Source organism: Paroedura picta, chromosome 12 (genome assembly GCF_049243985.1).
Source record: "Paroedura picta isolate Pp20150507F chromosome 12, Ppicta_v3.0, whole genome shotgun sequence".
NCBI classification, from domain to species: Eukaryota; Metazoa; Chordata; class Lepidosauria; order Squamata; family Gekkonidae; genus Paroedura; species Paroedura picta.
Window position 1 is genome coordinate 10,132,639 of NC_135380.1, and position 22,391 is coordinate 10,155,029.

The following is a 22,391-nucleotide window of genomic DNA, read 5'->3' on the forward strand; positions in this document are numbered from 1 at the left end:
AGCGGAGAATCAAACCCATTTCGCCAAATTAGAAGTTGGTGCTCCTAAACACTACACTACAATGAAAAGACATATCAACTTCATTACAATAATTATATGAGGCTCTAGCCAACCGGAACATAAACATCAGATTTATCTTTTTTTTTTCTAAGTTTACTTCTTAAGAGAGAAATAAACATTACGTCTACATTTGCTTTTTTGACTCTCTAAAACCGCAAATCATGAAGTCATTTCTTCTCTTTCCTGCAAGAAGTCAATAAGAGGCTTCCAATTAGTCATAAAGGAAGCTGTTGTCTTCTCTCTAATTAGTGGCAAAAGTTTAGCCATTTCAGTCAATTCTAACATCATCAACAGCCAGTCCTCTGTTGTAGGCAATCTCGTAGTTTCCCATTGCTGAGTTGATGGGTCCCACAACCATTATATTATATACAGAATCAGAAATAACTAACACCAATGGCCCAGATAATTAGGGGCACATTTTTAATGAACCTAATGGCTTTGTCCTAAATCAGTTGAGGTCACCATCTTAGAAGAACCATTCTCTTCCACCAACGTTTCATTTCCCCTTCCTCTGAGTAGCAAGTATGATTCTCCATCTCCATTTTAGCCTCTCAGCAGCTCACTGAGGTAGGTTCTTCTTCTAGGCCCAGTTTCTTGAGGGTCACCCCCAAAGTAGGAGTCAGTGGCAAGAAGGAATACAAAAGAAATCAAACCAAAAGCATCTCCAGATTCCACCTTCTCTTTCTATCAGTCAGGTTCAAAAAAAACAGCTCCCCAGATTGGAAGAGGCGGATTTCGCATGGCCGTCTAAGATCTTGCAACCTCGTTTGATGTAGAATCGTTAACTCCACGGGTCAGGAACGAAGCGGCCCACTTTCCCCTCTCGTGCAAACCTGATGTTCACTCACAAAGAGCCCTGCTGTTATGGCCACAAACTTTTCATCACTGCTGCAGTGACCTCCGAATTCCCTTCCGGTTTTGTTTCTTCCCTTGTGCAAATCAAACCCATCTCCGTTATGCCCCTGACATTTCTATTTCCTCGCCCTGAACGTTTCCTGCAAAAATGGAATCTGTTGTCAGAAAAGAGAAATAAATAGAAAAATGGGGACATTTCCCAAAGATTACAAATCTCCCCCAGCGCTCTTTGTATTGGTGAGGCCAGATAAGGCTAGAGGCAAAACACTCGGGTCAGATTGGCTGCAACACAGCTCATCTCCGGATGGTCCTTAAGTTTTAAATGCCTCAAAAGTTTCAATAGTAAATTGTGCAGGTTTATTACATAGGGTAACCTTTAAAACTTGTCTCATTAAGCTTCATCTTCTTGCCCCTTCTGGCTGTCTTTGCTTCTGAAGATGAGCTGAGGGACCACAGTGAAAAGTGGGGGAGAAATGTCACTGTTAGCCCCCCAAGATGGAAACCTGCAAGGGGAAGGAAACCTGTTGCAAATTTTCCCTCTGGGCCGTAGGATACACAGAACAGGGAGAGCTCCCGGCTCTCGTTTTTAAAAAGTAGGAAAATAATATGATTTCCCTGGCCAGGGAGCAATTGGATGAAAACATATTGAAGTAAATTGACTCGGTCAGTAGACATGAGAGCGGGGAGAAATCTGGCACATGATCCGGGGGAGATATAGGTGAAAAATCTTCACTTCATCAAAGTTAGACATTCTCTAGAAAGGGGGGGATTCTATTAGTTCCCCTTTTTATGTATGTGGGGGAACTATGTGGAAAAAAAACCTAAAGTATCGAGATTAATTGGAGTCCCAGGCACACTCATTTTCTGCAAGGAATGAGAATCTCTCCAATTTTTTTTTTTATTTTTGCTATATAAGAAATGAAACCACAGGGGCAGCTGCACTGGGCCACCACTGGTTTCTGTTGGTGGCATGATATGCCCTGCCACTTCCTGAATACTAATGGGGGAAGAAATCCCCCAGCACACATGGTTTGCCCCGGAGTTTTACATGCACATGCACAAGTATGACCTTGGGCTCGCCACAGCACTGAGAAGTATTCTATCATGTCTTGCTAAGGCAAGGGGAGGGGGGTTCACTGCATGAAGGTGGGAGCATGTCACAATTATATCCCACCATCATGGGGGTGAAAAAAATTCCCTATTTGGTTCCACAGCATCACAAAGTGCCTTGGAGATACATTGCATTTTGTGTCCTTGCTGAGACACCATAGGCGGGGGAGGAACTGGACCTGGAAAGTATAGCTCTTCCCTGTATGCACAGACCTGTCCTGGCATAGCAACCAATGCCCCCCATGTTACATCATAAATGAATGCTGAAAAATCAGCATTCGCTTAAATGTGGGGCATCGGAGGCCAGGGCCAGAAGGGTGCCAGGCCAGTGTTGATATTGTACATCAGTGGGAATTTGTCCCACTGCCATGCAAGCACAGACCTGGCTTTTCCCTCCTGTGCATAATTGGTCCATGGGGCTTTTCTCATGGCACCAACTTTCTGTTCCTCAGCTTGTCTGGAGACCCACTGTAATAGCATGCCATCTTCAGGTGCCACCTGGAGGTGGGTAACCTGCCCAATCTCCCCTTGCCCACCACCACTCCAATAGGTGGGTGGAGGGATGTAAGAAAACCCAACTCACTGGCATTCCTAAAACTATCATCGTGGCTCCAGAAATGACATCACCACTCCCCAGAAATGACATCATCACTCCCTTGCTGCCAGCCACCCCACCATGTCCTCACCCTCAACCCTTGTGCTCATTTTAGTGAACCAACCTATGCCATGGTTTACGAGATTTCTGTGAAGAGCCTCTGAGGTACTTTTCTTGTCCGAATCTTCAATAAAATACGTCTCCCTCAAGAAGTCTATCCCAGAGTCTACCACCGCCCTACCTGGGGGGTGGACATCTGTCAGGAGGAGCGATGTGTGTTTGTCCAAAACCAGTGCTAGGTGTATGCAATAAAACCCTGTAGCTCTTTGCATTAACAACCAGTTTCGCTTTGTTGATTTGGGAGACGGTGAGGGAAAAGCAAAGGGGAAAGCCTCATAATGGGTCGGTCGATGGCTGTCCGTTTCTAACACAAATTGAAGGGTGATATTGGATTACAGCTGAGGACAGCCGAAACCGAGGGAAAGAGAAATCTTTGAGTCTTGAATGCTGAAGGGGGGGCGGAAGTGGGGGGTGGGGAGGGGGAAATTCACACATCTGTGAGCACCACCTACGCTTGCCCATTCTGGAGGGTTTTTGCGTTGCTTCCAAACTAATTTGAACCAAGCACCGTGTCAGCTTGAATTATTCATGAGCCTGAGAGTTTTGACAAGAGCTTTGCTGGGGGAAAGACAAAGAGAGTGTGTTGGTATAAGATGTCAGCCACACGGCATCCAGAGTTTAACATTATTAAGAGGGGCATTCGGTAGGGAAGGGCGAACGTTTGCCCAGTAAATTCCTTGAGCGTTCTAAGATATCTCAAGTCTTCAGCTATTTCTCATCATACTGCGAGGAAAGAGAAAATAAAATATGTAATCACCATCACCATGGAGAAGGATATATTTTTTTAAAAAAAAGATTCTTTGGGACTTCTGACTGCAAACAGATAGACCAGTTTTTTCTCAGCCAGCCAGTGGTTCAGGAAACCCTGGGGTTTCTTGGTGGCCTTGGAAGGGTTTCCCGAATAGCTAGAAGTTAATTAATTTTAAATATTTTTAAATAATTTGTTAAACATTTATTGGGTGATATGACCATATATAGTCATGTTGACCCCCACCAAAGCCAATGTTGGGCTTGGAGGGGGTGGGAAGGGGAGGTGCCCCAGATGGGCGTGTCCACAGTAGGCATCCTAACCATATTCTGCACAAACACACCACTTCTGGGGTTTCTCAAAGCCTAAAGAATATTCCAAGTATTTCTCAATGGTAGAAATGTTGAGAAAGGCTGAGATAGACATTTGTAGCACAACACCCCCGATAATCACGGTTTTAGACAAAAGGAGAAACAGGGTTTGGATCATTGGCATGGCAAGCCCAGGAAGGAGCAGAATCGAAAAGAAAGAACAGGAGAAGATCACCCAAATGCCAAGACCTACAGCATGTCTGGGAAAAGAAGGTCACCATCATGACAGCAGTCATTGGAGCCTTTGGAGAAGGGCCTAGAAGTTTCAAGAAACACCTGGACATTCTGTCCACTGAGCATATAATAACAGCTCAGTTGTAGGAGACAGTGTTGCTTGGAAAAGTAAGAATACTCTGAAGATGAATCTGCAACTCTCCGAAACATGGCTCGATCTTCAATGACAGGATAATTTGGTCAAGGAGGTCAAGCGAAAACAAATCAAAGGGCCAATGAAGCTTTTATTATCTATTGTGGACATACATAAAATTTAAAAAGAACATTAGAGACTGTACAATTTGCAAGCATTCCTAGTGGATTATGAACTACATGAAACCCGGCATGTTTGGGCCTCTACAGCTTTCCTTGGTGCAGCCAGAATGTTGAGTAGAATAGGTCATAAGAACCATATAACTGGCTCATAAAAACCACATCTTCATCTCGGGATTTCTGAAGGTGCTGGTCCACAAATTGCCTACCTTGTGTCAACAAAGGCGAGGGCCTTCTCAGTAGTAGCTCAGTCCTGTGGAACCAGCTATCTGAGGAAGTCTTTGCCACACAGGAGCTTCCGAGATTCCACAGGGCTTTTATATCCTCCATTTCACTTCCCGGAGGAGTCTCAAAGTGGCTCACAATCGCCTTCCCTTCCTCTTCCCCACAACAGACTCTTTCATCATCTTCTGCTCCTGTGTGAGTTTCTCTTCGACAACATGTAAGTTTGCACCCTGCATTTTAAAATATTGTTTTAAATAATAATTTACAGAATCCACTAGTTGGGAAATGAGAAAATGATACATAAATATTCAAAAACCCACGACAGAATGATAGCTTACGAAATATAGTGCCTTATCAAAAGATATTCAGTTACCTCATCAGAAAAAAAAATGTGAGCAGAGAAAATCACATTGTTTGCTCCAAATGGCTGAGGGCATGTTTCCAAACTAAATCAGTTCTTGTACAGTCTTCATTTGGCAGGGGGAGAGCTGATAGCTCCATGTATAAGTAAAAATCTTTAATCTTGAGGAGCTTTTTCTTCAGAGGAGCTTTTTCTTTGTTTCCAGTGTCCGTCAAATATTAATCTAGCAACTGTGATTACATATGCAGAAAAAACACTGGAAGTTCTTAGGAATGGAGATAATATAACTCAACAAGGAAAGCTCAGGTGTACCAACAATATCGTGGCCTACATGGTGGATCCTGTTGTTTTGAAACCCTACTTTATTATTAGAAGAGTTGGCTCTTATATGCCACTTTTTTCTACCAGAAGAAGTCTCACAGTGGCTTATAATCACCTTCCCTTTCCTCTCCCCACAACAGACATCCTGTGAGGTGGGTGAGGCTGAGACAGCCCTAATATTACTGCTTGGTCAGAATAGCTTTATCAGTACTGTTGCAAGCCCAAAGCTACCCAGCTGGCTGCATATGGAGGAGTGGGGAATCAAACCCTGCTCGCCAGATTAGTAGTTGTCACTCCTAGCCACTTCACCAGGATGGGCATTACACCGTATGGTAGGCATGGTGCAACCCACAAAATGGCTGTCACAAAATGGTGGCTGCAGGAGGTGGAGCCAGGCATGGTTGCTATGGCTTACTTTCAAGCACTCAGTGATGAGCCTTGTGCTGTGGTGGCCGCTGCTGCCAAAGAAACATGTTAAACAATCTGCCAATCCAACTTCAATGGCCCATTAAAGGCATTTGCTAGTCAAAAGACCCATTTGGCCCCACCCATTTTCTAGAACTCTTGGTAAGCACCAGGAAATGTCTCACTAGGCACCATGATACCTATAGACACCAAGTTTAGGAAGGCCAGCCTCCAGGCGGGACCTGGGGATGCCCTGGAATTATAGCTCATAGAATCATGGAAGGGACCTCCAGGGTCATCTAGTTCAACCCCCTGCACAATGCAGGACACTCACAACTACCTACCCACCCACAGTGACTGACTCCAATTTCATGCTCCACTAAAAATCTGCAGAATCCAGCCTGGAGGAAATTCATCTCCAGACAAATATTATCAGTTCCCCTGGAGAAAATGGATACTTGGGAGGGCAGATCTTACAGTATTGGACCACACTAAGGTTCCTGTCCTCCTCAGGATCCAACCCCAAATCTCCAGGGTTTCCCCAGCTGAGATATAGCAACCCTACCCTCAAATCCCCTGCCAGTGGTCAGGGGGACCTAGGAAACCTAACCACTTTGGGTCCCTTGCTCTGCTTTCTTCTCAAACACAGTATTCTTAAATATAGCCAAGCATACCTCCAAGATCCATCAACAGATCCTGCATAAGAAATAATAGAGATGTCTCCAGGAATCTACTTAGTCATCTTAGTGAACTGTTTCTTGAACTGCAGCAAACAACACTCCCCAGCCAAAGATCAGAGCCTCAGGACACCAAGTAAGCCTGATCTGGATGTACTTATAGAGTTCAGGAGATACCACCTGACCTGCATGGGCCTATTGGTGCAAAGCAGTTACCATGCTTGTGTTGGCTGATCTCCCTGCAGTTTCCGCTTTCCACCAGAAGTGGAGCTGGTGAGCAGTTTGCAACCCTTCCACACTCCTTGTTTGCAGCCATTGATCCACCGGGGACTCAAGTCCTGGACACCTTCATGGCGAATCCTTGCAAGGAACATCACATTCGGGCTGTAAAGCAATCAAGCATAACCATCCAATCCTGTAACTCACGTCTTTCCCTCCTGGACACCCTGAAAGGAAACAGATACAAATGAGGAATTTAATCACAACAATGTGAAAACTTTTCCCAAAGCAATTTGCTGCCCTTCTTCCTCATTAAATCAACCTAATTATAGGCATGCACATTAAACGAACATCAGCCTCATGTCAAACGCACCTGCACTTGGACTTCAAAGGGATGTAGCTGCTTTGAAATATTGCAAGTTACATCTTCATTACTCTCGAGTGCAAAAGAACCCGAATGGCTATGGGGCTCTGTGCGCATCAGAATCGCTGAGCCAGCACCAGAACGCAGACACCTTGGGGAGAGAAGGCTTGTCACTTATGGAGGGGGATCAGCTAATAATGGCTTAGCTCTGGTCATTAGACAGAAGGCCAGACATTGCTTGGCTTAATCCCAAGGCCTGAGGCTACCTAGAACTGCCTCTCTCCATGCAGCAGAAGCAGGAGCTGCTTAAGCTTTTAATGAAGCTATCTCTGGGGTCGCAGTTGCTTGAATCCTCCCCACGTATTCTGCAGCAAAGGTGTGTGATGGCTTCCCCAATTCTGCAGCACTGGGTGTTATCCGTCACTGCCTTCTCCATAAAAGGCTCTGGTCAAGGATCATATTGTCACTAGTGTCCATTTGTTTATTTTGAGATTTGTACCCTGCTTTTGGCCCCTTTGGGCACCCACCTCAGCTTCCACCATCATCCCCCTCTGTACGATCCTCATAACCCATAAAGTAGGTTAAGTGGAAGAGAGTCACTGGCCACCCAAGCAAGCTTCCACAGCGAGTGGAGATTCAAGCCTGGCTTTCCCGGGCCCCAGGCTAACACACTAAACATTGCTGCCTCTCAGAATCCCAGGGGCTTCATGCATCCAAGTCCCTGCAGGTAAGTAACAGTGACCTACCTCTTCTGGCATCTCATGTGCTGTAGACAGAGCCGATGTTTATATGAATCCTGAACCAGGGCCTTTTCCTTCGCTTACATGTTTAGTCAACGGATAGTGTTGGCTACTTCAGTGGCCCCAAATCAGGGACCCTTAGCTTCTTGGCTGCAAGGTTTATCTGAGACCAGGTATTGACTTTGCTGTGTTTACTTACAGAGTTCCAGGAGTCTCATTTAGCCCTTCCCCCATTAAAGGTAAAGGTATCCCCTGTGCAAGCCCTCTTGAGCAGCTGGTTGACCAGGCTGGGAAGCTGGATGCTGGACTAGATAGACCACTAGTCTGATCCAGTTGAGCACCTCTTATATTCTTCTGGGAAGGCCACCAAATATGACCTGGCGGTAATCCCCTGTGATCTGTCCCACTGATTCAAGATACCCATTTTGGAACACAGATGTTCCACTGAGCAGCTTTGGACCACTGATAAATCTCCTCTATGAACCATGGAGGTCCACAGCCATCAGCCCCCAGGTCATGACGAGGGATCGATAGCCTCACTAATGTACAAGCTGATAGTGCAGTTATGAACAGGGACTCCATTGCCTGCAGGGCTCCATTGTATATTCAAGGAAGGTTTTTCCTCTGTTCCGTTAGCTCTGGGTTTTCCCCTCATATATGGTGATGGATGCGGAGCGAATGCATGAGACCGGGCGAGAGGAAAGAGGGGAAAGCAACAAGCCGCCAACAGCCATTGATTAATGTAATGAATTACCGCCATTCAAACACTATTTGTTTAAACCTGCCATCGCGTCTCTCTCTTGCAGAATTACCTTTGCCATTACTTCAAATGACTACGTTGCTGATTAGGTATTGAAAAATCTCGAGGTGTTATTATGCCGCTTTAAAAATCTTATTTCCAGAACGACTTCCCTTAATATTGCAAGTTGTATCGACGGGGGCATTGTGTTTCTTGGCCACGCGCGCCGTCCCGATTTGTCAGAGCCAAACCACCGGCTTTCCGATTTGCTCTAGCTAATTCTTCTACTTCTTTATGCCAGAGAGCCTCGAATTTTGCACTGGGGGAAAGAAATCTGAATGATGTACCCAGACGGACCTAATCCTGATTTCAGAATAATCCATGCAGAACAGGGTTGAATTTTGCATATATTATGTCGGTTGAAATATTGCCTGTGGAATGGCTTCTGCACATGTGACCAAGCATTCTCCTCACCCTTAAGGTACGGACACCACCCAGGCGGTACTTGAGCTAGAAAGGTGTGGTGGGGCACCTGCCTTAGGTATGGTTTGAAGAGGGCACGGGGCGGAGCATCAAAGACTTGTGACGTTATGGAATGCTTCCTTTTCTGCACTGAATAGTTGAGCATGTGTTCAAAACAGCCAGTTACAAGCTTGGTGTCATCATGGAACTAGAGGGCATGTGTAATTTAGAATCATAGAATCATAGAGTAGGAAGGGGCCATACAGGCCATCTAGTCCAACCCCCTGCTCACTCTGCTGGGAAGTTCTCACTCTGCTGGGAAGTTCCCTGGGTGGCTTCCCTCAACAATAACCTACAGGGTTATGGGAAGGATAATGTTGGAGAGGGGAAACATGTACACCCCTGTAAGCTCCTTGGAACTTGGTGCCAAGTTGGTGTACTGGTTAAGAGTGGCGATTTCTAATCTGGCTAGCCGGGTTTGATTCCCCGCTCCCCCATATACAGCCAGCTGGGTGACCTTGGGCTCATCACAGCCCTGATAAAGCAGCTCTGACCGAGCAGTAATATCAGGGCTCTCTCAGCCTCCCCTCCCTCACAGGGGGTCTGTTGTGGGGAGAGGAAAGGAAGGTGATTGTAAGCCGCTTTGAGACTCCTTCAGGGAGGTTAAAGCAGGGTATGAAAACCAATTCTTCTTCTTGGAGAAAGGGTAGGATAAACATGTAATAAGTAGGCGGATGGATGGATGGATGGGGATAGATGGATAGATAGAACTACTAACTTTGAACCAGTCACACTGTCTCTTTTAGCCTTCTAAACTTGCTTTTAGACAGAATGGTAAGATGAAAACCATGGACATCTCCCTTAATTCATTAGAGAAGAAAAGCTGGAGTTTTTTATATCCTGCTTTTCACGAAAAAGTCCCAAAGAAGCTGACAAAATAATTTCCTCTCCCTCCCTCCACAACATACACCTTGAGAAGTAGATGGGGCTGAGAGAGCTCAAAGAGAACTACTCTGACAATGACTCTAAGGGAACTGTGACTAGCCCAAGGTCACCTAGCTGGCTGCATGTGAAGGAGTGGGGAATCTAACCCAGTTTTCCAGATTAGGGTCTTCCACTCATAGCCATTACAGCAGGAAGATAAAACAATGGGATCGGTATGTCGAAAAGCTTCACAGCTGATAGCTGAGACTATGATGGCCGGGTGCAGTCCTATGAATTGCGTGTCCAACAGGGAAACGTGGGTTCAAATTCTTCCCTGTCCCATGAAGCTGAGTACTACTGTACCTCCCGCAGTTGCTGAGAGGATTAAAAGTTGAGCATTATTTGGAGAATGATTGGGATAAAACAATGACCGAGCAAATACCATCAGCTACTCAGTGTTGGGATATCCCTGGGGATTTAGAAGTGGAGCGTGAAAAGGAAGGGGAGGGATTTCAGCCCGTGTATCATTACAGAGAATTCCCCCTCCAGAGAAGCCAATTCCTCCAGGAGAACTGATCTCTGTGGCCCAGAAATCAGTTATAATTCTGGAACGCCTCCCTTCCCAACCGGGGGCTGGTAACACTAAGAAGGCAGAATTCCATGCCCGGAGTACCACTTGGATCTGCCCATGTGTCTTGGGTTGGCAGACAGGAGGCCACATTCATGGGCTCAGAAAGGCAATCGCTCTGGAACTCCTCCTGCAATCCCCATTTCGAAATCTTGCCATTTGTCATTACGCTGATGTGTGGGACCACCCAGCCAGTAGGCAGCCTTCATGCCGCCACGGTAAGAGACGCATGGCATGTATCTCTATGCAAACATGTTCACGATGGCATTGGGGAATGGTAACAAAGCTGTTTCCCCCGCGATTTAATATTTTTATGATCCATCCTTTATAACCCCATTTGCATAAAGCCAAAAAGCCTGCAATCGTTCTGTGCAGCTGAAAATGATGCCTTTCCCATTCAGCCCCCTAATTTCCATAGAAACTTTGCCAGAGCAAAAACACAGTCCCTCCTCCAGTTGTCAAAAGGCTAAAAGCTTTCTCCTTTTGTTGCTATTGGCCTTGCCAAACCCAACAGGATATTTTCAGAAATGTAGATTTCCCCCCTCTGTATGTGTGTGCATACACACAACAACAACAACAACAAACAACAACAACAAACAACAACAAACATACATTTAAAGTGAGTGCTTAATGTTATTGGAATAGTCTCATGTTCCTGCCACCGTCTCAGAAATATCATCAACTCTGCTGGATCAAGTTTTGAGCAGGAGAACTAATCACAACGATCTATTTCCAGACGAGCCAAATTAAAGGAACTCCTTTCAGATAAAAATAAGAATTTATCCTATATTATTGCCAAATATGCAAGATTAGCTAAGGAATGTAGAAGTGCCTGGCTAAATACGTACACGGGTTAGGACGGAACTATTGAACACATGAAGTATTTTGGAACTTTTATTGTGTTTTACTGTTTTGTATTCCGTACTGGTCGCTGACCGCAATAAATGTATCTGAGATCTATTCACAGTGCTCAATGCTCTGATTTTTGCCAGGGATGCTGATCGCCAATAGCAATGCGTAAACAACTTGTGGAATTCCCAGCCACACACGGCTGACTTTCTGACTCCCTGTTTTCCATTACTGTAGGAAATTTGTGGAGGAACAGCCTTTCCTGGAGAGTTTGAGAGAGAGAGAGAGGGAGGGAGGGAGAGAGGGAGAGAGGGAGGGAGGGAGGGAGGGAGGGAGGGAGGGAGGGAGGGAGGGAAGGAGGGAGGGAAGGAGGGAGGGAGGGAGACTTCTAGAGTAAGGTGACCAGATTGTCCCACTTTTGGAGGGGCACCTGGGGGCACCTGGCAAATTGTACTTATGTTGAAAGTAAAAATATATATTACAATACTATTTTTGCATTCTATGCGTTCTGTGAAACTTTTTGTTGCTCCATATAGACCAAATTTTTAATCAAGAACCCCCAGCCCCAGTCAATGGTGTCCGCTTTACCTATGTTAAAATCTGGTCACCTTATCTAGAGCCATCACTTTGTGTTAGTGGTCAAATGCTCCCTGAGGTCACAGCTGATTTACAATAATCCCATAGGGCAGTTGTGGTGAACCAGAGGCACACATGCCAGAAGTGGAACTCACAACCCTCTCTGTTGGCACACGTACCATTACCCCAGCATAGAGTTCGCTGAGTCAGCCTGCACAAGTCCAGCTTCCTGGTGCCCAGAAGAGGGAGAGGACTCTTCCCACATGTTCCCTGGCCCAGGAAGCGACTGGCTGGCTCGGGTCACTCAGCAGGGCTGGCGTCTGCAAACATTGGCCGGAGCAGGAAGGCTGTGCTGAACGGAGGCCAGGGAGAGCAGAAATGGGCCAGACCCTGCAGGAGACGCCACAATCCACTGCCCACATGCACACCCGGTGAGGAAGGAAGGGAAGGGTGTAGAAAAAAAGGGGGGGGACAAAACCTATGAGGGGAAAGAGAGGGGGAAAGGGTCACAGAAGTAGAAGGAGGGGCAAGTATAGAGGTTACATTGCCGTGTTGGCACTTTGTGATAAATAAGTGGGTTTGGGGTTGCAGTTTGAGCACTTGGTCTCTACAAGGTTCCCCATCACTGCCATAGAGTTTTCAAGAAGAAGAAGAAGAGTTGGTTCTTATATGCCACTTTTCCCTACCCAAAGGAGGCTCAAAGCGGATTACAGTCGCCTTCCCTTTCCTCTCCCCACAACAGACACCCTGTGAGGTGGGTGAGGCTGAGAGAGCCCTGATAATACTGCTTGGTCAGTTTTATCAGTGCCGTGTTGAGCCCAAGGTCACCCAGCTGGCTGCATGTGGGGGAGCGCAGAATCGAACCTGGCATGCCAGATTAGAAGTCCGCACTCCTAACCACTACACCAAACTGGCTCTCAAGGCAGGAGTCATTCGAATCCCAACTCTGCCAAGGAGCTCGCTGGCTGACTTTGGCCCCAGCACTTTCTCTCCACTTCAGCTATCTTACCAAGTCATTGCAAGGATACTATACTAGACCGAAGGGAAAACCTTCCATCAATGCTGTGGAGGAAAGCGAGGGATATGATATACTTAAAAGACAAAAAAACAACAACAACACATGGATGCTAGATCTACTCCCCCCCCATTTGCCCAAAGTCACAATGTTAGTATGACCCCCCCTCCCTCTCCTTGAGTTGCTTTGTAGGCACTAAGATGCAATCTAACTGATACGCATAGTTCGCATGCACATTTTACAACAACTTTGTACATGCGCTTGTTTACAACTTCTTTTTGCATGCCGTTGTATCAGTGCATAGGATTGTATTTGCACATCCACTAAAGACGCCTGGCAGAAACGGGAGATGGTATAAAAATAGGCTTCCTTTTGCAGCGTTTTATCAACACACACACACACTCAGTTAGAAAGAGAAGGGGGAGACAAATGAACTGAAGGCAGTGGATCCTTTGGCAGACTGCTGAGCATGTCCAAATCCCACAATTAATTTTTGCAATTCTCCTAGTTAAGTTTGAATTAAGGCCCCGAGAATTGCAATGCAGAGCAAATTTCTGGGATGATAAAGGGGGATAATCTGCTCTTCTCACTGCTGTTTAAAGCAGCAGGGTCCTGTCCTCCCAAATGAAGTATAGTTTGGCCTTTTAAGCAAGCAATTTCCAGCCTTTTCACAGTATTTGTATACAAGACTAGTCCTATTCCAACAGCCCCATGCCTGAGATCACCCCTGATCTTCATTCACATTCAGCCACCGCTTGTCAAGTGTGTGGAAGCAGATGGGACTGGGAGAGCATTAGCCTGTTTACCCTGGCAAAAGGGATGTGGTTCTGCTTCCTGATAATTCCTGCCTGACCCCTGATTGCCAGGGTTTCAAAAATAGACTACACAGAGATAAGGCACGCCACAGGGCAAATTAGTTCCTTTAGGACCAACTGAGAACTGACACAAAAAACTACAACAAAGCCCTCCGTTTGGGTTAAAAAAACCCCCAACAATCAGCAGCTTCAAATCCATCCCTTTTTAAAATTATTTTTTAGGGGCAGTTATTGTTATGAAATGCTTTGCATGTTCATTTGCATTATCCTCTGCAGTGGAATGGGCCTGCTTTGGCCTGCAGGCCCCACTCCACCCTGCCATCCAAGGTTTTCTGAGCTCCTGGAGAGGCTTTACTCTGTCTCCAGTAACCCACTTGCCACCACATGACTTCTGCGGGAATTGCCTCCTGGGGGGTCCCATCTTGCCTTCCAAGTTCTGAGGCTTTGCCTCTGTGTCGTCTGCTGCTCAGCACCTGGTCACCATAGAGCCTTGTGCACCCTTGGAGAAATAGCTGCCTCCCAACTGCCAGCCTTCCCCCAGCACTTCTTTTAAAATACTGCATCCAAGACGATGAAGGTCTATGTCAGGGGTAGTCAAACTGTGGCCCTCCAGATGTCCATGGACTACAATTCCCAGGAGCCCCTGCCAGCAAACGCTGGCAGGGGCTCCTGGGAATTGTAATCCATGGACATCTGGAGGGCCACAGTTTGACTACCCCTGGTCTATGTGATGCAGAGAACCACTACCAGCACTCAAAGTTTTTTTTAAAAGCAAATGTTCAGAAGTATAATTCTAGCACCAGATTAAGCAAAAGAGTCAAAAGAAATGGGTAAAACAATTCCTCTGTCCTCTCCCTATATGTCCCATCAGATGTTAAAATATAGGACAGATTCCTTAGCTTAGAATGTAACAGACCTCTATAGATTTTCCAATACCTTTCATTCTCCTTCAGCCAACAGATGGCAACGTATGGAAGGGTGACCTCCTCCAAACTTCAGTTAAGAATTGTCTGCTCTGATGACCTAAGCATCAAAGAGAACCTCTTCCTTGCTCCACTGAGGTTTATCACATCTGTTTTCCCTACCCACAAATCAGCTCAGGTGAGGTCAGAGAAGCTTTTTCTGGAGATTCTTCCTGGAGTTCCTCCTGAAGTCTCTTTAGTACTTTAGTACTTAATTCCCCCAAATCTCTGATCCCTGCTTTGGGTGGGACTCCTCCACATGCAGCCAGCTGGGTGACCCTAGGCTTAGTTACAGTTCTCTTAGAGATGCTCTCACAGAGCCATTCTGACAGAGGTCTCTCAAGTGTCACCTACTTCATAGGGTGCCTGTTGTAGGGAGCCACTTTGAGACTCCTCCGGGTAGTGAAAAGCGGGTATAAAAACCAACTCTTCTTCGTCTTTCCGTAATCTAACTGTACTATGGAAAATATTATCACCCAAATTGTCTATTTCTACATGAAAATAAAACTTTGACTTTAACCGAAACAGATTCACATGGACCTCCCTTATGGTGGCATGTATCCAGACATGATGTTCCATCTGACAAAACAGGGGGTGGCAAATTGACATTTTTAATCGATTTCCCACTCTTCCACCCACCCCCTTTGGTCTGTAAACTGTTGCTGAAGGGCTGTTGACTCCCAGGAACAAAACTGGGAGGGGGGTGGAACTCAAAGGGCTGCAGCAGGAAGGGAAAGAGGGAAAGCCCTGCTACAGATGGCTATTCTGACTGGCAGCAATTCTTATGGTTCTCAAGCCAAGGCTGCCCACATCATCAACTACCTGACCCGTTTTTACTTCTGAGTCTGGAGAGGGAACCCTGGACTTTGGACCATCTTCAGACAAACTAGAAGCTCTACCAGTGGCCCACCCTTGCCTGTTCAGACTTTCTTCCCCCTTCTTCTAATCTACACTCTCCTTTTTAGTCACCCCCCTCTCCCCAGTTCATTTTCTCGTCTTGCATGTCCTTGCACCAACCTTCAGCTACATAATTGAACGATGCAATTCTTGTTCCTTTCCTGCCATAATCCAAGGGTTTATCCAGTGCTAGAAGTGGCAGCCCGGGAAGCTAGAAGGGCCAGCTAAGACCGCCAAGGACCCAGACGACAGCGGAAAAACAAACCCTGTTTCCATGGCAACCCAGACTCAGGCCTCTTTAATTGTTACATTTAATTTCTATCAAAAACTGACCTGAAAATGAAAAGCTTTCTCCCTGCAATTACATAGGCCGAGGGTGGCAGAACCACGAAGCTGGAATGGAAGTCTTGATTGTCCTCACATTTATTCAACACCCTTCAAAAGAGAGTTGATTCCAATGAAAAGTATCCCCCCCCCAAAAAAAAAGGAATATGCAAAGATGTCACTTCCAAATGAGGGGGAAAAAACACATTCACAAGGAAGGCAGTGGACTTCTTTTGTCTACACAGCTTCCCTTCTCGTTTCTCATAGATTTTTCAGATTGGAAACTAACATTCTGCCAGGGGAACAAGCTGAGATCTATGGGTTGAGACTCCAGGACCCATTCTGCACACATAGGATAATACACTTTCAATGTGCTTTGGCAGCTGGATTTTCCTGTGCAGAATTGGAAAATCTACTTCTAAAGTGCATTGAAAGTGCATTATCTGTTGTGTGCAGAATAGGCCCAGAAGAGCCTTCTGAAGAGCTTGACAGCTAACAGAGTCGGTGGGAAAGGAAACAGCAAGGATTATAAAGTCCAGAGATAAGGTGGAAGCCCAAACACTGGGCAGGTTGGAGTTGGGTTAGGCAGGCTAAAAGCTCTGTACTGAAAAGCCAAATTCCTTACTTAATATTAAAAGAGAATATTCATTTGCAAATGCAAAGACTGAAGCAACTTTAAAGACCCAAAGATGGTTTATTCTTCCAAGGTGCTGGTCATACGATGTGTCATTTTAAGATTTTATTCCCCCGTCCCACAATACACATCCATATTTTGGAGCTCTGCAAGGTGGTCAGGACCCCTAGCAGCCTATTACATTATTATCCTGCCCTTTCTCCATGGAGGTCAGGTTCTCTCCTCCATGCAAGATCATTCCCTAGTCCTAGGGGTCCCATGCCCACCACTATGGTAGGAAGTCCTGGGTGGATTGCTGCTGCCAGCCACCACTCAAAGTGGCTTCACTAAATAAAGTGGCTTCACCAAACACTGATAGGTACAACCCACAAGTGACAATGAGTAGCTCTCTGCCTACCAAGTTTGGATGATTCTGCTCTTGCTCCAGACTTTATAATCCCTGCTGTTTTCTGCCTTTCCCACTGACTCATACAGTCATAGAACAATAGAGTTGGAAGGGACCTCCTGGGTCATCTAGTCCAACCCCTTGCACTATGCAGGACACTCACAGCCTCCACCGTAACCTGTCACCTCCTTGACTCGTTTAGTTTCCTGCAATCCCTAAAGCTACCCAGTACCCACTTTCACTTCTGGCGTGAAGCAAGGTCACTTCCAGATAGTGATATCAACGACACCAGCAACATGGGATGCCCAGCCGTTCTACTCATGAAATGCAAATATCCTGAAGTTCAACAAAGAACCCCAGATTAAATACTGAGATGCAGAAAAGTGCAAAACTGAGTCAAATTAAGACATCGAATCCAATGTTGGGAAAGCAGTAAGCACGAAAAAGGGTTCCGTAAAGGGGAAAGGGTTTCCTGCCCCACATCCCTTCACCTGGCTTTTGGGGTCAGCCACTGTGTGAGGTAGATTAGGCAGAGAGAGAGAGATGATATAGTCCTCATGGTGAGTTTTGTTACCCAGTGTGTTTTTCATATATATGAATGACCTTATGCATTTGGTGTGTCGATAGGTTGTCACCTCAGGAATCCCCATTATGAATTCTACGATGCTTTCACACAACTTTTTGGCTCATAACATTCTGAGCTCTAGCATCACATTCCCATGGAGTGAGGCTTTCAACAGCCGTTGGCCACAGAGTTCTGGTTCCAAACCATCCGAAACGGAGATAGATTCAGGTGGCCAGCCATGTTGTTCTGAGCCCAATGGCACCATTAATTTCAACAAAGTTTAATTCTGGGTACAAGTCTGAACACAAAGTTTGATTCCTGATATTATGCCCATGAAATCTTATACTCGGAATTAAACTTGGCTGGTCTTAAAGGTACCACTGAAACTATGTTCTCATCCAAAATGGAGACAATCTGCCTCTCTGTACCAACAACTCTTCTTCAAAGTACTGATTTCTATAACTTCCATTAGAGAGCTAGCAGGGACAGATAGGATAAGACACCTCCAGAGGATCTGAACTTGGATATCCTAACCCTCTGACCGCTATACATCACCAGTCCTCCTACATTGTATTTCTAAAGTGCCATCAAGTTACAGCTGTCTTATGGTCACTCCAGCAATAGTCTTTCAAGCCAAGTGAGAAGCAGAGGCAGTTTGCCAGGGTCTACCTCTGAAGAGTATTCCTTGGCGGTCTCTCCTCCAAGTACCAACCCTGTTTAACTTCTGACATCTGATAAGATCTGGCTAGTCCAGATACCATGCTGCCTCCCCACACACCCATATTAGATTACAAGAAAACCTAATGGGTTTTCCCCCATAACAGAGAATTAAAAAAAAATGGCAACTGAAAGATGGCTACTTGTGACATTTACACAGTACAAATTTAGTCCCGTTCCCATTAATTAATCTGTTTCAAAGGCTTGTCACGAGATTCCTCTATGCTTCCAAGTGGTATGTGGTATGTATTGTTTACAACATGAAAGGTCTATCAGAAGCCTGCTGGGCAAACTAGGTCTTGGCAGGGCAGCCTCAAAGTAATCGTGGCTGCCAGCAAACAGAGAGCTAGAGAAATAGCTTAATGTGTGATGAAGAAGAGGTAGCATTCCTAATCCTCCCTGTAAACAAAAGCCAAGTACCAAGGGAAAGGACCCAAGGTAGTGCAAAGGAAAACAGGAGCACCTGCTTACTCATGAGCGGCACTGGCTTTTGCCAAATACAAAACGATATAGCTGATCTTTTTTGGGAGGAGAGGCCTTAATGAGAGCTTAAATGGGAAAGAGGCAGAGAAAGTCAGGAAGACAAGAAAGATTTAGGCATGAAGTAGGTGCAACACCATCCTACAGCAAAACTTTGGAATGCAATATCTGCTGAAACTTCAAGTAAAGATCCAGAATTATGCTTGGCTACTTCATCATGAGAGCCTCTTGTGGCGCAGAGTGGTAAGGCAGCCGTCTGAAAGCTTTGCCCATGAGGCTGGGAGTTCAATCCCAGCAGCCAGCTCAAGGTTGACTCAGCCTTCCATCCTTCCGAGGTCGGTAAAATGAGTACCCAGCTTGCTTGCTGGGGGGTAAACGGTAATGACTGGGGAAGGCACTGGCAAACCACCCCGTATTGAGTCTGCCATGAAAACGCTAGAGGGCGTCACCCCAAGGGTCAGACATGACTCGGTGCTTGCACAGGGGATACCTTTACCTTTACTTCATCATGGCCCTGATCTGAATAGCAAGATTAGCCTGATTTCATCATATTCTATAAACTAAAGGGGTAGTCAACCTGTGGCCCTCCAGATGTCCATGGACTACAATTCCCATGAGGCCCTGCCAGGATTTTCTGGCAGAAGCTCATGGGAATTGTAGTCCATGAACATCTGGAGGACCACAGGTTGACTACCCCTGAACTAAACAACATTGGCGCTGGTCAGTATCTGTTCCACATAATATATTTCTGGTAAGGCCTTGGAGGAGGAGCGTGTCTCGTGGCTTAAGTGCTTAACACACATTCAGGGCAGCTGTCCTGCCCCTGAGGGCCTCCTCCTCCATCCGGTTTGCCTGTCTGTCCAGTAGCCAGCCAATCACCATTGACCACCCGCCCCTCCTTCTACTTCCCTCTGAGGCTTGGATACTGCAGATCTCTGCTGTGTGAGACCTGCCTTTGCTGGTGAGTTCCCTGCCTGTGGACCTCCAGCCTGCAGCCTTTCAAGGTCCTGGGGGGAGGGAGAGGCCATCCACAGAGTTCTTCCACAAACGCGCACACAACCAATCTAGCACCCATTGTATTCCTGAACGCAACAGGCTTGGCCCCTAGTTTCATATCTAAATCTCATATCTCTATCTATTTATCTATCTTTATCTTCACTCTCAGGATGTTTATTTTTATTTTTATTTTTTTGTATTTATATGTCACCCTTCTCTCTGGGCTCCGTGCAGTTTTTGTGTGGCTTTATATCTGAAACAGTATAACTTTGCCGAAGAAAGAACGAAATACAATTACATTCCTATGAAATGAAATCTCCTCTTGGTCTTTCTTCTTTATCGAGCTGTATGTGTTAAATTATGATCCAAACTTTTCCGGAGAGGTCTAGTTCAACAAAAAGAAAAGAAAAGAAAATCTCTGTAGTTCTCCAAGATTAACTTGCATCAGCGGTGGCTCAACAAGTCCTCTAGCCCAGGGGTAGTCAACCTGTGGTCCTCCAGATGTCCATGGACTACAATTCCCATGAGCCCCTGCCAGCATTTGCTGGCAGGGGCTCATGGGAATTGTAGTCCATGAACATCTGGAGGACCACAGGTTGACTACCCCTGCTCTAGCCAACTGAGACCAACACTGTTCCCCATAATTGTCCCCTACCCTTCTCTTTGCCATCACTGCCTGTCACTTGCTCCTGGGACAGTTCGGGCTCCTTCCCTTCTCAACCATCCATAAATCATCAAACCCAACATGTCACTGCCTTTTTCCAATAGAGCTTTCCAAAATGTCACAATCTTGCCAGAGTTCCATAAAACCCATTAGCGTGTGAAGCTACTTGTGTTGCCTTTAAAGACCACTGGTAATCGAAGAAGAAAGGAGCATTACTTTTTCCGGCTGTGATGGTAGGAGGAGCTGGGAGGGGCATGCCACAGTGGTATCAGAGCTGTTGCCCCTTCACAATGAGCCCTTTAGGGTTGCTAACCTCCAGATAGTGCCTACAGAGCTCCTGGAATTCCAGCTGATCTCTGGGCCACAGAGATCAGTTCCCCTGGATAAAAGGGCTGCTTGACTCCCATCTCCCTTTCCCCAGGCTTCATCCCCAAAATTCCCAGGCATTTCGTAACCCAGAGCTGGCAGTCCCAGACGCCATCATGTCACCTAGCCTCATTACGGAACAAGCCCGGATTTTCTCCGGTGCTGCATAGGGGACGCATGCCCTAGGTGTTCTTGCAGAGCTGTCGATTCAGCAGGATCCGTTCCCATTATTTCCACTTAGAAATTAAACAAGAGGACAAGAACTTTATCCTCACAGAATGAATTGGAGGAGAGGAGAGGGGGGCGAGGATCCTATCTCAACTTCCTTTTAGACTTTACTAAGCAAATGAACTGTAGAATCCCATCGCCGGTGAAAAGGGGGGATATGAAATTTAATTGGGTCGCCTGATCCTTTGCAAGGACACAATCACTATCACTTACCTGCTCCAAAGAGGCCTTGACACCCGCAAAATGGGATGATTTATGAACCCTATGAAACTATCAATGCATGTAATAAACCTATACAACCCTGTCTCTGAGTTTATTTGGCTGTATTTTAGGACCTCGCTGGGATTCGGCAGAATGGAGTCCATTAAATTACTCTGCTTACAGGTAGCGGACCTTTAAACCTAGCCCCTCTCCCTCCGGATTAAGGCGCCGGACTGTGTTGGAGAATGTTGGAGAAGAGGCTTATCTATTGCAGGGTTCTGGGATATGCAGTGTAGCATGGTTCTCTTACGTCAGTCTGTGCCGGTTCACTATACAGGGCATGAAGTGGTCAGAGGGATCGATTTACTTGCCATTAACTTATACCTGCTTCATTTGTAGTCAAGGCTGATTACAACAATTAGTGGGTAGCCATGATGTCTGAAGTAGCACAACAAAAATAGAGTCCAAGAGGACCTTTAAGACCAAGATTTATTCTAGGCGTGAGCTTTCGAGTGCATGCACTCGGAAAGCTCACGCGTAGAATAAATCTTTGTTGGTCTTAAAGGTCCTCTTGGATTCTATTTTTGTTGTACAAAAAAATTAAAAGCGTTAGTGTAAATATGATTAAATCTACCTACAAGGTAGCATGGTAGCCTGATCTCTTCTGATGTCGGAAGCTGGGCAGGGTTGTTACTTGCCTTGGAGGCTACAAAGGAAGGCCCTGCAGAAGAAGGCCATGGCCAACCACCTCGGCTTCTCACTAACGTAGAAAGCCCTTCGCTGGGGTCTCCATAAGTCATTGGCCACTGGATGGCACTTACGTACATTTCTCAACATTTCTCAAAACATTACAAAAACCTGTACAACTCCCCCCCCCCCCAAGCATTCCTTTCACATTCTATGGAACGACAGAAGGGTGGATGCCTTTCTGAGCTCATCCATCAAGCTGTTCCCACCTGTCAGTGCAACTGCAGAGAACTCTTGAGCATAAGCCACTCTTCATCTTACCTGTCTGAGGTTGCCGCCCTAAGAAGTCCATGCTCAGATGGGACGGCCCTCCCACACATTCATCACTTTCCTGCATGACGTCAAGGCTTTGTCCCTCTTCCAGCAGTCTGGCCCAGTGCAGCCCATTTCACTTGTCTACAAGCAGGGGTCCTGACCAGGGTGGCCAGCTCTGGGTTGGGAAAACTCTAAAGACTTTGGGGGTGGAGTTGAGAGTGGGCGAGATTTGAGGCAGAGAGGGACCTCAATGGAGTAAAATGCTCTGGAGTCCACCCTCCAAAGCAGCCATTTTCTCTGGGGGA

General features: G+C 46.1%; 1 long non-coding RNA gene across 1 annotated transcript in view; it reads right to left on the minus strand.

The window, feature by feature from the left end:
• Positions 1-6,560: 6,560 nt before the first annotated feature.
• The window catches only part of LOC143821816 (uncharacterized), a 34,617-nt gene continuing 18,786 nt past the window's right edge, over positions 6,561-22,391 (minus strand). The window contains exon 3 of the long non-coding RNA XR_013225919.1: positions 6,561-6,780. This is a non-coding gene — a long non-coding RNA (uncharacterized LOC143821816). The remainder of the gene's footprint in view (positions 6,781-22,391) is intronic.